At 40.1% G+C, this 15,920-nt stretch overlaps 1 protein-coding gene across 1 annotated transcript in view; it reads left to right on the top strand.

The window, feature by feature from the left end:
• Positions 1-2,981: 2,981 nt before the first annotated feature.
• Positions 2,982-15,920, top strand: part of LOC131952601 (substance-P receptor-like) — a gene marked incomplete at its 3' end in the record, with an annotated part of 80,739 nt that continues 67,800 nt past the window's right edge. Inside the window, exon 1 of the mRNA XM_059315347.1 lies at positions 2,982-3,093. The remainder of the gene's footprint in view (positions 3,094-15,920) is intronic.

Raw genomic sequence — 15,920 nt, 5'->3', positions numbered from 1 at the left:
AAGCAGGGTGGGACAGAAGCAGATATAAAAATAAGGACGGGCAAAGCAAGAGCAGTCTTCAACCAACTAAAAAAATGTTTGGGGTTCTGGAGATTTAACCCTTGGAATAAAAATCCGGATCTTTAACACACTAGTAAAACCTGTTTTTACTCTATGGAGCCGAGACATGGAGAATAACTGCTATAAATAAGAAGAAAATACAATCATTTATAAAACGCATGCCTCAGAAAGATCCTGCGAATTCGCTGGCCTAAAACCATCAGAAATGATGTTCTATGGCAACGGACAAATCAACTGCCAGTTGAAGTAGAGATCCTCCAGAGAAAATGGAAATGGATTGGCCCACACACTCAGGAAGCCTGTATCCAGCATAACAAGACAGGCCCTCACATGGAATCCACAAGGCAGGAGGAGGAGAGGCAGACCAAGAAAGACCTGGAGACGTGACCTGGAAGAAGACAACAAGAAGATTTGATACTCCTGGGGACAGTTGGAGAGACTAGCCCTGGACAGAGACGTCTAGAAAGCTCTAGTCAGCGGCCTATGTCACAGTAGGGACGACAGGCAAACATGACATGAACATGACATAGCAAAATTTATTTTTTAAACCAAATAAAATTATAAAAAGAGCTTACAGATACAGCAGTAAATCGTTTACCAATGTTTCACTTTAGAGATCTTGTTCCGTGTTTTTTTATTTCTCTTTCGTGTGAGTTTTTTGTTTTTAATTTGAATGACTGATGCAAAGACTAGCATCGTTAATGAACAGTTTAGAACCATATTTTACTTTATATACCGGGGTAGCAAGTACAATATGTAACATAAATATGGTCGTGATCTGTGGCTTCACGTTTTGTTTCATAACAAAGTCAAGATTGTTCTTTTGTTCTTTAAGGTTTTAAAATCCTTTTTCATTGAGCATTGCCTTGGTTTGGAAGATAGCAAGCAGAGTTTGCGCATTCCATTCACCGAACCCTTCTTGAAAGTTCTATCGTCCGCACTGACAAAATCCGATTGTGAATCGCATTAGTCTTGTGGCTTGATCTCCGTCGAACCCTTGCGTCTGACTAACCGAACCACTGGGGTTCGATCGAACCCAGGCTTAGAACCACTGAGAAAGAAGATAGACTTCAACTTTGACAAGGATGATATAGACTGATGTGTGACGCAGAGGCTTCGCGAGGCGGGGGCGGTGAGGGGGGGAGGTGACACCGGCTGAAAAGATTTACATTTACAGATACAAAATGATGGGGGGGGGGGGTGTGACACCGTGAGGTGCCGCACCGGGTGACACCCGATCTAGCTATGGCACTGGTGTGGCGTCATTTTAGATACTGGGTTCCTTAATTGTGTTTAGATATGTAACGTTAGCGCGGGGAAGGAAGGGGGAAGGGGGGGGGGGGGGTGGTTAAGTCATAAGACATCGTGACGTCATTAACGGTATGAACAACACCAGGGTGGGTGAATACCGTACAACAGAGTTCCTTCCAGGCATCTCTTCTGGGTCTGCCCCCCCCCTCCCGAAAAAAAATCTACGAACGAAATGAAAACTATATAGAAAATATATACTTTTAACAGTGTCTTTAACAGTGTTTTAACAGACTATTAACAGTCTACCGCCCCCTCCCCCGAAAATTTTAAGCGCCCCCCCCCCCCCCCAGAGAAAAAAGAAACACTGATGCAGTATGATCTAATTATACGTAAGGGATCATCCAGAAAATGACGGCACGATGTTTTTGACGTTTTACCCCCCCCCCCCCCCCTTCCGTCCCACACTGCCACAAAAATCCCGACCCCTTTTAAAATGACGTCATACCTCCGCCTACAATGACAACCCCACTCCATCCTCTCTCTCTCTCTCTCTCTCTTTCTCAGAGTTTCTTCCAGGCATCTCTTCGGCCCCCCCCCCCCCCCCCTGAAATTTTTTTACCACCCCCCCCCCCCCCCGAACGAAATGAAATTTTATATAATTTTATATAGAAAATATATACTTTTAACAGTGTCCGCCCCCCCCCCCCCCGAAGAAAGTCTACCGCCCCCCCCCCCCCCCCCGAAAATTTCAAGTGCCCCCCGGAGAAAAAAGTCTCGAAGAAACACTGCTCTATCTCTCTCAAAATTGCAGAAGATTCTTTTTTAAAACATCGATTATTTTTTCTTAAATATTGACAAAGCTTCGTCAACATAGAGTATTTTAATCAATTTATATTACCACTTATTAAAACAGGTTTCTAAACCCAGAGGCGTAGCGACCCTTCCCGGCGCCCGGGGACATACTTCCAATTTGGCGCCCCCTCGAGAGCAAATTTTCGATTTGCACCCCCCCCTCGAACTTTTCATTTGCACCCCCCCCCCCTCAAACTTTCGATTTGCACCCCCCCCCCCTCGAACTTTTCATTTGCACCCCCCCCCTCAAACTTTCGATTTGCACCCCCCCCCCTCGAACTTTTCATTTGCACCCCCCCCTCAAACTTTCATTTTGGCGCCCCCCCTAAGGTCGGCGCCCGGGGGACATATGTCCCCCCCCCGCCCCCCCCCTCGCTACGCTACTGTCTAAACCGCTAAACAACGGCTACATTTCAGTTTCTAACACTAGTTTTTAAAATGCAAGAGTGCGACGTCACACTACCCACCCACGCTCCCTCATCACAAAATTACTGACCTTTTTAAAAATAAACACGCGGGTTTGCAGTCGATATCTGTTTATACAAAGGATAATAGTATTATGATTGTTTTAAAATGTAAGTACTTTAATGTTAAATTCAACAAGATCGAACTCGCCCTCCAGCCTACAAAAGTCGATTTGTTTACATCCCCCTCCTCCTCAGTGCGGACGTCACAAGTGTACGACCCCCTAAGTCCCTAACATAACAATACTAACATATGACCGGCACATTTTTTTTTCAGTGACAGTTGACCCAGAAAAAAAAGTTTTGACAACTTCCGGGTCGAGGGGTAGATTTCTACTTGCGATGTTATTGTGACAGAACTAAAGGCCGACAATAGAGGATACACATTTAAAATTAACTCTGGCTGCTTAGAAATTAGAACATCGTTTTCTTTACACGTGGAGCTTATGTAAACATGAAAGATAATGTGAGTATTGTATTTATTAAAGCTTTTTTTTTGTTCTAGATGATATTATATTATTATTAGATCTATGACTACTGACTAGGCCTAGCATAGGGCGGCATAGGCATAGGAGGGCATAGCCACTAAGTACTAGACTAGAGACTAGAGACAGAGTTAACTAGATCTATACTCTATAGATCTAGAGTCTAACTAACTAAACTCTAAGAACTAAGATCTAGAATTCTAGATCTAGAATATTTAAAGTAAAGATATAGAAAGTAGATCTAGATTCTAGATCTAAAATTGAAAAACTAAAACACCAGTCTAAAAAACTAAATTCTACAAATAATTTTGATTGCTTTCCCCCTGATTTCTTTAGGTAAAACTAGAATCTAAAAGTAAAAAAAAATGTCTCAATTGGGGGGGGGGGGGGGGGGGGGGGGGGGGGGGGGAGAGAAGAGTTTTATAACTTTATTTATAAAGTTAATAAGTTATAAGTAATAGATCTCTAGACTCTGTTAGTTAAAAAAAAGTTGTTATAACTTTTAAAGTTATTTATCATATTTGTTAGTGTTACTGGTTAGGTATTAGCTTACAAAATATATGCTATTAATTTAGGCCTATGAATAAATTTGTTATTCAGTTATCTACAATTTAGAACTAGTCTATAGTCTATAGTCTATCTAGATCTATAGCCTAGGGCCTAGACATTAAGAACTTTATTTAAAAGACTGCAGTGAAAAAACCTAAAAAGTCTTGTGTCATTATTTGTCTTTATTAATTAGCAAATTATTAGACTTTTTAAAGTTTATTATATTAATTTTAACTAGGCCCTACTTCTTTCTTAATTTAATAAATTTAAATAGAGTCTAGAGCATTTGCAAACTGAGGCAAGTTAAAGAAAAACTTTTTTTAAAAAATAAATATCTTTTTATTTCAGTAGATCTAGAATATTTGTCTTTTAACTCACTTTTTCTTTGTTAAATACATACGTTTGATAACTAAATTGAGTAGGTAATAATATATAGTATTGAAGATTAGAATGTTATGGAGTTCATTCTTTGGCTCAAAAGTCAAGACAATCATATTCATTTTTTTTTTTCGGTTCTTTTTATGTTTGTGATTATACTTTTAAGTAGTCAGTTAAGTAAAGTAGAGAGGGTTAATTCCTTATTTTTCTTTTAATGTAAGGCTATTGAATATGTAAGTCTGTGTTTATCTTAACATTTTTGGTTAACAATAAATTATTTTGGCTCTATAATTTCAAACAACTCACAGTGCATATCTAATGGAAAAGTAAAATGAGTTTTTATATTTGTAGGATAAGTTTCTCCTACACTTTGAGAGTAAAAAATGTAGCAGATTCATGTTACTTGCTTTATTTCTATCTTTTTAAGTTATGAAGTGCTTATATTATCATAAGCTTTTTCCACTATTCAAACCACAGTCTTAATCTTAAGTGCAGGTTACTGTGGCATGTTGTTACATTATGTGTAGCCTCTGCTGGCAAAGCCAATCCCTATGGTGTTGTGTTAATAAGTCTGTATGTGTAGTTAGCCAGTACTAGCTATCCTGTGTTAAGTTTGTCTGTGTAATTAGCCAGTACTAGCTATCCTGTGTCAAGTTTGTATGTGTAGTTAGCCAGTACTAGCTATCCTGTGTTAAGTTTGTGTAGTTAGCCAGTACTAACTATCCTGTGTTAAGTTTGTGTAGTTAGCCAGTACTAGCTATCCTGTGTTAAGTGTGTCTGTGTAGTTAGCCAGTACTAGCTATCCTGTGTCAAGTTTGTATGTGTAATTAGCCAGTACTAGCTATCCTGTGTTAAGTGTGTCTGTGTAGTTAGCCAGTACTAGCTATCCTGTGTTAAGTTTGTATGTGTAGTTAGCCAGTACTAGCCATCCTGTGTTAAGTCTGTATGTGTAATTAGCCAGTACTAGCTATCCTGTGTTAAGTGTGTCTGTGTAGTTAGCCAGTACTAGCTATCCTGTGTCAAGTTTGTATGTGTAGTTAGCCAGTACTAACTATCCTGTGTTATGTTTGTGTGTGTAGTTAGCCAGTACTAACTATCCTGTGTCAAGTTTGTATGTGTAGTTAGCCAGTTCTAGCTATCCTGTGTCAAGTTTGTATGTGTAGTTAGCCAGTACTAACTATCCTGTGTTAAGTTTGTATGTGTAGTTAGCCAGTACTAGCTATCCTGTGTTAAGTTTGTCTGTGTAGTTAGCCAGTACTAGCTATCCTGTGTTAAGTTTGTATGTGTAGTTAGCCATTACTAACTATCCTGTGTTAAGTTTGTGTAGTTAGCCAGTACTAACTATCCTGTGTTAAGTTTGTATGTGTAGTTAGCCAGTACTAGCTATCCTGTGTTAAGTTTGTATGTGTAGTTAGCCAGTACTAACTATCCTGTGTCAAGTTTGTATGTGTAATTAGCCAGTACTAGCTATCCTGTGTCAAGTTTGTGTAGTTAGCCAGTACTAGCTATCCTGTGTCAAGTTTGTATGTGTAGTTAGCCAGTACTAGCTATCCTGTGTCAAGTTTGTATGTGTAGTTAGCCATTACTAACTATCCTGTGTTAAGTTTGTGTAGTTAGCCAGTACTAACTATCCTGTGTCAAGTTTGTATGTGTAGTTAGCCAGCACTAGCTATCCTGTGTCAAGTTTGTATGTGTAGTTAGCCAGTACTAGCTATCCTGTGTCAAGTTTGTATGTGTAGTTAGCCAGTACTAGCTATCCTGTGTTAAGTCTGTATGTGTAATTAGCCAGTACTAGCCATCCTGTGTTAAGTCTGTATGTGTACTAGCCAGTACTAGCTATCCTGTGTTATGTTTGTGTGTGTAGTTAGCCAGTACTAGCCATCCTGTGTTAAGTCTGTATGTGTAATTAGCCAGTACTAGCTATCCTGTGTTAAGTGTGTCTGTGTAGTTAGCCAGTACTAGCTATCCTGTGTCAAGTTTGTATGTGTAGTTAGCCAGTACTAACTATCCTGTGTTAAGTTTGTCTGTGTAATTAGCCAGTACTAGCTATCCTGTGTTAAGTTTGTATGTGAAGTTAGCCAGTACTAACTATCCTGTGTCAAGTTTGTATGTGTAGTTAGCCAGTACTAGCTATCCTGTGTTAAGTCTGTATGTGTAATTAGCCAGTACTAGCCATCCTGTATTAAGTCTGTATGTGTACTAGCCAGTACTAGCTATCCTGTGTTATGTTTGTGTGTGTAGTTAGCCAGTACTAGCCATCCTGTGTTAAGTCTGTATGTGTAATTAGCCAGTACTAGCTATCCTGTGTTAAGTGTGTCTGTGTAGTTAGCCAGTACTAGCTATCCTGTGTCAAGTTTGTATGTGTAGTTAGCCAGTACTAACTATCCTGTGTTAAGTTTGTCTGTGTAGTTAGCCATTACTAACTATCCTGTGTTAAGTTTGTGTAGTTAGCCAGTACTAACTATCCTGTGTCAAGTTTGTATGTGTAGTTAGCCAGTACTAGCTATCCTGTGTCAAGTTTGTATGTGTAGTTAGCCAGTACTAGCTATCCTGTGTTAAGTTTGTATGTGTAGTTAGCCAGTACTAACTATCCTGTGTTAAGTTTGTATGTGTAGTTAACTAGTTTGTATGTGTAGTTAGCCAGTTCTAGCTATATGGTGTTAAGTTTGTGTAGTTAACTAGTACTAACTATCCTGTGTTATGTTGTATGTGTAATTAGCCAGTACTAACTATCCTGTGTTATGTTTGTGTAGTTAGCCAGTACTAGCTATCCTGTGTCAAGTTTGTATGTGTAGTTAGCCAGTACTAGCTATCCTGTGTCAAGTTTGTATGTGTAGTTAGCCTGTACTAACTATCCTGTGTCAAGTTTGTATGTGTAGTTAGCCAGTACTAGCTATCCTGTGTCAAGTTTGTATGTGTAGTTAGCCAGTACTAGCTATCCTGTGTTAAGTCTGTATGTGTAGTTAGCCAGTACTAGCTATCCTGTGTCAAGTTTGTATGTGTAGTTAGCCAGTACTAGCTATCCTGTGTCAAGTTTGTATGTGTAGTTAGCCAGTACTAGCTATCCTGTGTTAAGTTTGTATGTGTAGTTAGCCAGTACTAGCTATCCTGTGTCAAGTTTGTATGTGTAGTTAGCCAGTACTAGCTATCCTGTGTCAAGTTTGTGTAGTTAGCCAGTACTAGCTATCCTGTGTCAAGTTTGTATGTGTAGTTAGCCAGTACTAGCTATCCTGTGTCAAGTTTGTATGTGTAGTTAGCCAGTACTAGCTATCCTGTGTCAAGTTTGTATGTGTAGTTAGCCAGTACTAGCTATCCTGTGTTAAGTTTGTATGTGTAGTTAGCCAGTACTAGCTATCCTGTGTCAAGTTTGTATGTGTAGTTAGCCAGTACTAGCTATCCTGTGTCAAGTTTGTGTAGTTAGCCAGTACTAGCTATCCTGTGTTAAGTTTGTATGTGTAGTTAGCCAGTACTAGCTATCCTGTGTCAAGTTTGTGTAGTTAGCCAGTACTAGCTATCCTGTGTCAAGTTTGTATGTGTAGTTAGCCAGTACTAGCTATCCTGTGTCAAGTTTGTATGTGTAGTTAGCCAGTACTAGCTATCCTGTGTCAAGTTTGTGTAGTTAGCCAGTACTAGCTATCCTGTGTCAAGTTTGTATGTGTAGTTAGCCAGTACTAGCTATCCTGTGTCAAGTTTGTATGTGTAGTTAGCCAGTACTAGCTATCCTGTGTCAAGTTTGTGTAGTTAGCCAGTACTAGCTATCCTGTGTTAAGTTTGTATGTGTAGTTAGCCAGTACTAGCTATCCTGTGTCAAGTTTGTGTAGTTAGCCAGTACTAGCTATCCTGTGTCAAGTTTGTATGTGTAGTTAGCCAGTACTAGCTATCCTGTGTCAAGTTTGTATGTGTAGTTAGCCAGTACTAGCTATCCTGTGTTAAGTTTGTGTAGTTAACTAGTACTAGCTATCCTGTGTCAAGTTTGTATGTGTAGTTAGCCAGTACTAGCTATCCTGTGTTAAGTCTGTATGTGTAATTAGCCAGTACTTGCCATCCTGTGTTAAGTCTGTATGTGTAATTAGCCAGTTCTAGCTATCCTGTGTTTTGTTGTGTGTGTAGTTAGCCAGTACTAGCTATCCTGTGTCAAGTTTGTATGTGTAGTTAGCCAGTACTAACTATCCTGTGTCAAGTTTGTATGTGTAGTTAGCCAGTTCTAGCTATCCTGTGTTAAGTTTGTATGTGTAGTTAGCCAGTACTAACTATCCTGTGTCAAGTTTGTATGTGTAGTTAGCCAGTTCTAGCTATCCTGTGTTAAGTTTGTATGTGTAGTTAGCCAGTACTAGCTATCCTGTGTTAAGTTTGTCTGTGTAGTTAGCCAGTACTAACTATCCTGTGTCAAGTTTGTATGTGTAGTTAGCCAGTACTAGCTATCCTGTGTTAAGTTTGTGTAATTAGCCAGTTCTAGCTATCCTGTGTTATGTTGTGTGTGTAGTTAGCCAGTACTAGCTATCCTGTGTCAAGTTTGTATGTGTAGTTAGCCAGTACTAGCTATCCTGTGTCAAGTTTGTATGTGTAGTTAGCCAGTACTAGCTATCCTGTGTCAAGTTTGTATGTGTAGTTAGCCAGTACTAGCTATCCTGTGTTAAGTTTGTATGTGTAGTTAGCCAGTACTAGCTATCCTGTGTTAAGTTTGTATGTGTAGTTAGCCAGTTCTAGCTATCCTGTGTTAAGTTTGTATGTGTAGTTAGCCAGTACTAGCTATCTCAGCTATGAGAAGTGTGTTGTGTCTGTGTTGTTAGCTTCGGCTACCTATCCCAACTGTGTTGTGTTAAGTGTGTGTTTTTTTAGTTAGCCAGTACTACCAATCCTAACTGTGTTAAGTGTGCTTGTGTACGGGCTATCCCAACAATATGTTGTGGCCATGTACTTATCAGTATTAACTATCCCAAGTAGATTCTGTAAAACAAAGGTTGTTTTAAAAATAGTATAAAACTTGTGTGTTTTAGTTTAACGTTCAATCTTCATCACAATCTAACTTTAAGTACTTTAAGATACATCTAAAATGCCACCTATTTAGAACTTTATCTCTAAAACATGGTTATATGTAGAAATCTATAGTAAAAACTATGCACTATAAACATTTTTTTAGACTATACATTTTCCTTACAAATCAAAATTATTTAAAAATATTTTGTCATCAAAGGGTTTTCCAAACTTTAAAAAAAAATAATGTACTCCCCCCCCCTCCCTCTCTGGGAAATAGATTTGTTACTCATATACAGAACAGAACACAAGGTAAAGGAAAAATGATGAATTGTCTAAAGGTTGATTTAGTTTGACAGCTGAGATGGATACATCTATCCACCGGATCATTAACCACAGAGGATGGATGGTGTATGTCATAATCCTGCACTGAAGTGTTTTGTCATGTCTTGACAGTCTGAACTTTAACAACTTTCCTTTAAACATCTCTACCACTGTCTAAGTAATAAACATCACAAAATTAGAAGATATTAATAAGTTTTCCTCTCTTTAAAAAAAAATTCTCATTATTTTATGGCATTTTTTTTTCTGTGTTTTGAAATTTATTGGGTAGTACTGTAAATATTTGATTATCATTTTTACTTAGTTCATATAACCTAAGCACATGCATCGAAAGAAAAAAACATTTTTACACCTAACTGAATAGATTTTTTAAGTTTCTAAATGGCCTACATTATAGCTACTGGTTGTCTCTAAATTTATTACTTCCCCTTGGTGAGTGTATGATCGAGATATTGGATTTTGTTATCAGCCACAATACATAAGTGAGGTGGGTGTTGAACGGTGTATGTTGTGGTGGTGTATTATTTCCCAGTGACATATGTAGGCCGTGTGTTGGCTCGTGTGTTGGCTCGTGCAGTGAGTGTTGTGTGTGAGTGCAGTGGAAGAAAATCACGTGGCTCTGAGATTGGCCAGGTGGTTAGGGTTCTGAGATTAGCCAGGTGGTTATGGTTCTGAGATTAGCCAGGTGGTTAGGACTATGAGATTAGCCAGGTGGTTAGGGTTCTGAGATTAGCCAGGTGGTTAGGGTTCTGAGATTAGCCTGGTGGTTAGGGTTCTGAGATTAGCCAGGTGGTTAGGGTTCTGGGATTAGCCAGGTGGTTAGGGTTCTGAGATTAGCCAGGTGTTTGGGGCTCTGAGATTGGCCAGGTGGTTAGGGTTCTGAGATTAGCCTGGTGGTTAGGGTTCTGAGATTAGCCAGGTGGTTAGGGTTCTGGGATTAGCCAGGTGGTTAGGGTTCTGAGATTAGCCAGGTGTTTGGGGCTCTGAGATTGGCCAGGTGGTTAGGGTTCTGAGATTAGCCTGGTGGTTAGGGTTCTGAGATTAGCCAGGTGGTTAGGGTTCTGAGATTAGCCAGGTGGTTGGGGCTCTGAGATTGGCCAGGTGGTTAGGGTTCTGAGATTAGCCTGGAGGTTAGGGTTCTGAGATTAGCCAGGTGGTTAGGGTTCTGAGATTAGCCATGTGGTTAGGGTTCTGGGATTAGCCAGGTGGTTAGGGTTCTGAGATTAGCCAGGTGGTTAGGGTTCTGAGATTAGCCTGGTGGTTATGGTTCTGAGATTAGCCAGGTGGTTAGGGTTCTGAGATTAGCCAGGTGGTTGGGGCTCTGAGATTGGCCAGGTGGTTAGGGTTCTGAGATTAGCCTGGAGGTTAGGGTTCTGAGATTAGCCAGGTGGTTAGGGTTCTGAGATTAGCCAGGTGGTTAGGGCTCTGAGATTAGCCAGGTGGTTAGGGCTCTGAGATTAGCCAGGTGGTTAGGGTTCTGAGATTAGCCAGGTGGTTAGGGTTCTGAGATTAGCCAGTGCTTAGGACTATGAGATTAGCCAGGTGGTTAGGGTTCTGAGATTAGCCTGGTGGTTAGGGATATTTTTTTCTGCTTTAACGAGTAGGTGGCTGGCGACACTAGGTCGGGTGATACCCTGTGCTGTAACCAGGGTGTCACGCTCTCCGCTAACCCAAAGTGTCACGCCCTCCGCTAACCCAAAGTGTCACGCCCTCCGCTAACCCAGGGTGTCACGCCCTCTGCTAACCCAGGGTGTCACGCCTTCCGCTAACCCAGGGTGTCACGCCTTCCGCTAACCCAGGGTGTCACGCCTTCCGCTAACCCAGGGTGTCACGCCTTCCGCTAACTCAGGGTGTCACGCCCTCCGCTAACCCAGGGTGTCACGCCTTCCGCTAACCCAGCGTGTCACGCTCTCCGCTAACCCAGGGTGTCACGCCCTCCACTAACCCAGCGCGTCGCGCCTTCCGCTACGCGCTTTTCTAACCCAGCGTGTCACCCCCCCCCCCCCCTTTCCCCTAACACATCGTCACGCCCTCCGCTAACGACAAAATGTAGATTAAAATAAAAGACATTTGATGTTACCCCCAATCTCTGCTGGTGCCTCTGTGCCTTATGATAGAAAACAGGTAGACTTACACTATAAAACCAGCTGTATTTCGTTTTAATGTCAACAACTTGGACGGTGTCACCCGGTGCGACACGCTACACAGTTTCCAACTACTGACGCCTCCCTACAGGACGACTGAAACTCCAACACCGCTCTTGTTCCTGAGTCTCTTAAACGTCTTAGAGTCTACTCAGCTTTAATGCGTACCTAGCAAAAGTCAATACAGTGACTATATCTTGCGAATTTCTTCAAATTCTACCTTACCCAACTGACTGTCATGTAACTAGCACATGTTGTGTAAGTGTGTGAAGGTACTCATTCTTGTTTTGTAAGGGTTGCGCGCGTGTGTGTGTGTGTGTGTGTGGCTAACAGAGGTCACATACTACACTCATTCTGCCATACGATAAAGATTGCCGAGTTCAAGGTCGAGTTCGGCTCGATGAATTGTAGCAACTCCTAAATATAGCAGCTCACCAATTCGTCATCCAGTGTGTGAGTTTTTGGCTCAATTGTAATGCTCCGCTCTTCTAGCTATCTCTCTCACTCCCCCCCCCCCCCCCCCGCCTTCCTCACAAACCTCACAGATTATAATAACAATACATTTTAATATAGTTTTAGTTGGGTGGTAATGCGTCACCGTTCCATTCCATTCCCCCCTCCTCGAAAGTTATAATAACAATAAATCAAGTTTCAGCTTTTAGATTTGTCTCAATGTTTCGCTGTCCCATTCCGACCTCCTAAGACATTATTACAATCTATTGGTCGAATACCTCGAACAAATTTGGAAATGTCCAACACAATTCAATAATTTATGTTTGTCTCACCGCCGATGCTTATATATCATTTATTCTGTTTTAAGCCAGCGGTTTTATAATTATTCCACTAGTTCGCCCTTCGTCTTCTTAAGTTGTCCATGTTGAACTAGGTTAGCTGCTCAGGAAATGCAACTGTCCTTAGATAAATTTTTTTCTGTAAACAATTTACATTACCGCTTGCAGTGCTGGTGATCGATTTGCTATACAAACATATTAACATTCATCGTAGAGGTAGTGTCGCCGATAATGATACTCAGAGATTAAAATTTAGCCGTAGATTTGTTTAGCCGTAGGTTTTTGTAACCTAGGTCTAAGTTTATATACCTATAATAAAAGGATCGCTACACATAGATTGTTGTCAAACTATAATGACCAAGTTTGGTATAATATTCATAATTCATGCGTGCATTTTATTAATCCATGTCAAAGGTTAATGTAGTCTAGCTTCACTACACCTTTCAGATTGTAAAAGATAACCAAACCCATCAGGTTAATAAAATATAAGCCTTCCTTTAACTGTATTTATTTAAAATTAACAGCATTTTCGACTCTTGAAAAATCTGTTTCGATCTTTATAATGATCGGGCGCGATAAAGATTGTTGGTGACCCCAGGCAAAGATGTGTAGATGTTCTGTATGTCATCGTCGTGTACACATGCGAGTAATGCGTCATTGAGTAAGTAATTAATGTAGATGCTCCGTATGTCATCGGCTTGTACACATGCGAGTAATGCGTCATTGAGTAAGTAATTAATGTAGATGCTCCATATGTCAGCGTCGTGTACACATGCGAGTAATGCGCCATTGAGTAAGTAATTAATGTAGATGCTCCGTATGTCATCGGCTTGTACACATGCGAGTAATGCGTCATTGAGTAAGTAATTAATGTAGATGCTCCGTATGTCATCGGCTTGTACACATGCGAGTAATGCGTCATTGAGTAAGTAATTAATGTAGATGCTCCATATGTCATCGGCTTGTACACATGCGAGTAATGCGTCATTGAGTAAGTAATTAATGTAGATGTTCTGTATGTCATCGGCTTGTACACATGCGAGTAATGCGTCATTGAGTAAGTAATTAATGAAACAAAAACAACAGAATAGTTGAGCGTGACGAATGTCCGTCATTACATTCTTTGCGTGGCGTGTTAGAGTCATCTTGCTGTAGTGGCGACACATGTAGCTCTTCACCTCCTTACGGTAAAATCGTGTTGTTGTTAATCCTTGTCGCCAGCATAGTAAAACGTGCCGTCTTATAATACTTATATATATATATATATATATATATATATATATATATATATATATATATATATATATATATACACAGTTGTGATTTTAAAGTAAACCTATGTAAGCGTACGTACGTACGTTAAACAAAACTCAAATGCGATCACATATTGTATTAATCGTTGCAAATGAACTATCGCTGGTCTACGAATTAAGGATTGTGTTTTAGTTACTGTTTTTCTATTGAAACCAGAATCATAAGATAACTCTAAATAAAGTTATGGTATTGGACAAGTTATTGAGCTCTAAAAAATGCTATCTTTGTATTTAAACCCATCCATATCCATATCACTACCCTTATCCATATTCCTATTAGGTTTATAGTTACGTGGAAATGGACATGGATTCAAGTCGTACTGCAGTTTTTTTGGGTGAGGTGGGGGGGGGGGATTTTATACTGAGGATAAGCGTGGTAATTGATTGCGGGAGAGGGGGGGGGTGTTGTGATTGACAGGGGGATGTCTCGCCGCAATAATCTGCATTCAATTCATTGAAGCATCAAGCAACGATACTTGTATTCATAGCGCCAAACATTACCAGAAAGTTCAATCTTTTGATATAGGCTATAACAGCTGTACAAATACGTTGTTATGACCAAACGAATTTAAATTATAATTAATACGTTACTCTGAAACGTAGCACTAGACAAATCCGTCTTGTTTTAAACTTGGACAATAATAATACATCGCCGTAAAATATAATTATTACATTACCATGCATTGACGTACAATGATTGTGAGTTAAGGGAAACGTGTTTTGTTATATTGGTGTATTTAGGATCTAAAATGTGTTTTGTTCTATTGGCGTGTTTATGATCTAGAAATTTTGTTTTGTTATATTGGTGTATTTAGGATCTAAAATGTGTTTTGTTGTATTGGTGTATTTATGATCTAGAAATTTTATTTTGTTATATTGGTGTGTTTAGGATCTAGAAATTTTGCTTATTTACCCTTGTGTGTTTAGGATCTAGAAAATGTGTTTTGTTACACTGGCGTGTTTAGGTTTTAGAAAATGTGTTTTGTTATGTTGGTGTATTTAAGATCTAAAATGTGTTTTGTTGAATTGGTGTGTTTAGGATCTAGAAAATGTGTTTTTTTACCCTGGTGTGTTTAGGATGTAGAAAATGTGTTTTGTTACGCTTAAGCAACCACCTAATTTAAGACAACCCGGAAACTGTGAAATCGTGACACTGAATGTCACCGGCTACCTGTTTGACCCAGGCTGTCACAATCTACCTGCATCATCAGGTGCTTTTGTCGCGCATGACCTACTGTTACCTGACTGCTACTGACTAGTGTCCTGTAAGTTTACATAAACAGTACACGGGAAACATCCCTAGCGTGTCACGTGACCTCACGCCTTGTTAAAACCGTCACACCAGTTAACGATACTGTAATTATTAAAATATTTTTCCAGTTTAATTTCCTTAAACAACCCCCTCCACCCTCACATACGCACACAGATAAAAAATTTTATTAGAGTATATTCAATTTTCAAATGTTAAGATGATTTATTATGCATGGAATTATCAGTTTTAACCAAAAGCTTTAAACACATTAAACCCTTTCTACTTCCATTCCGTTTCTCGCGCTAGTTACTATATCACAGTGCTTACAGCCGGGGATTTTGGTTTGGTAGTTACAACAGGTTGTCTTGGTATCCTTACCAGTTAAAGACAATTATAGGTAACCTGGACGCTTCGACCCAAGGTCTCCGTCGGCGGAAGCCGGACGTTTTTCCGAAAATCACTTGCCCGAATGCCATTTGCCCGAAGGTCGATCTCCCGAATGGATACTTGCCCGAATGCGACAAACGCCCGAATGGATACTTGCCCGAATGGGACAAAAGCCCGAATGCGACAAATTCCCGAAAGCCACTAATTACCATCATGTCCACTGACAAATTGCCGTCATGTCCACTGACTAATGCCATGTCCTTTGACTAATTGAAACCATGTCCACTGACTAATTGCCACCATGTCTACTGACTAATGCCACCATTTCCTTTGACTAATTGAAACCATGTCCACTGACTAATTGCCGTCATGTCCACTGACTAATTGCCGTCATGTCCACTGACTAATTGCCGTCATGTCCACTGACTGATTACCATCATGTCCACTGACTAATCATGTCCACTGATTGTTTCCCCCCGTTAGCCGTCGGTAAAGTGGCAACATGTACATAAACAACCATCCACCGATGCCACATGATATCCACCGACTCATCTTATGGCTTCATTTCCAGCTAGGAACGGGTTCACTGTGCGCGGAACACAAGAGCTATACTACATTATGTCGTCATACATTACGCTAATCATCGAACCTTAAAATTAATGGATTGAGTTGTTTCCA

Source organism: Physella acuta, unplaced genomic scaffold (assembly GCF_028476545.2).
Source record: "Physella acuta isolate Inbredline_101_S28 unplaced genomic scaffold, ASM2847654v3 ptg000879l, whole genome shotgun sequence".
Lineage (NCBI taxonomy): Eukaryota > Metazoa > Mollusca > Gastropoda > Physidae > Physella > Physella acuta.
Note: the sequence above shows the minus strand (reverse complement) of the source record. Positions and strands in the feature narration are given on the sequence as shown.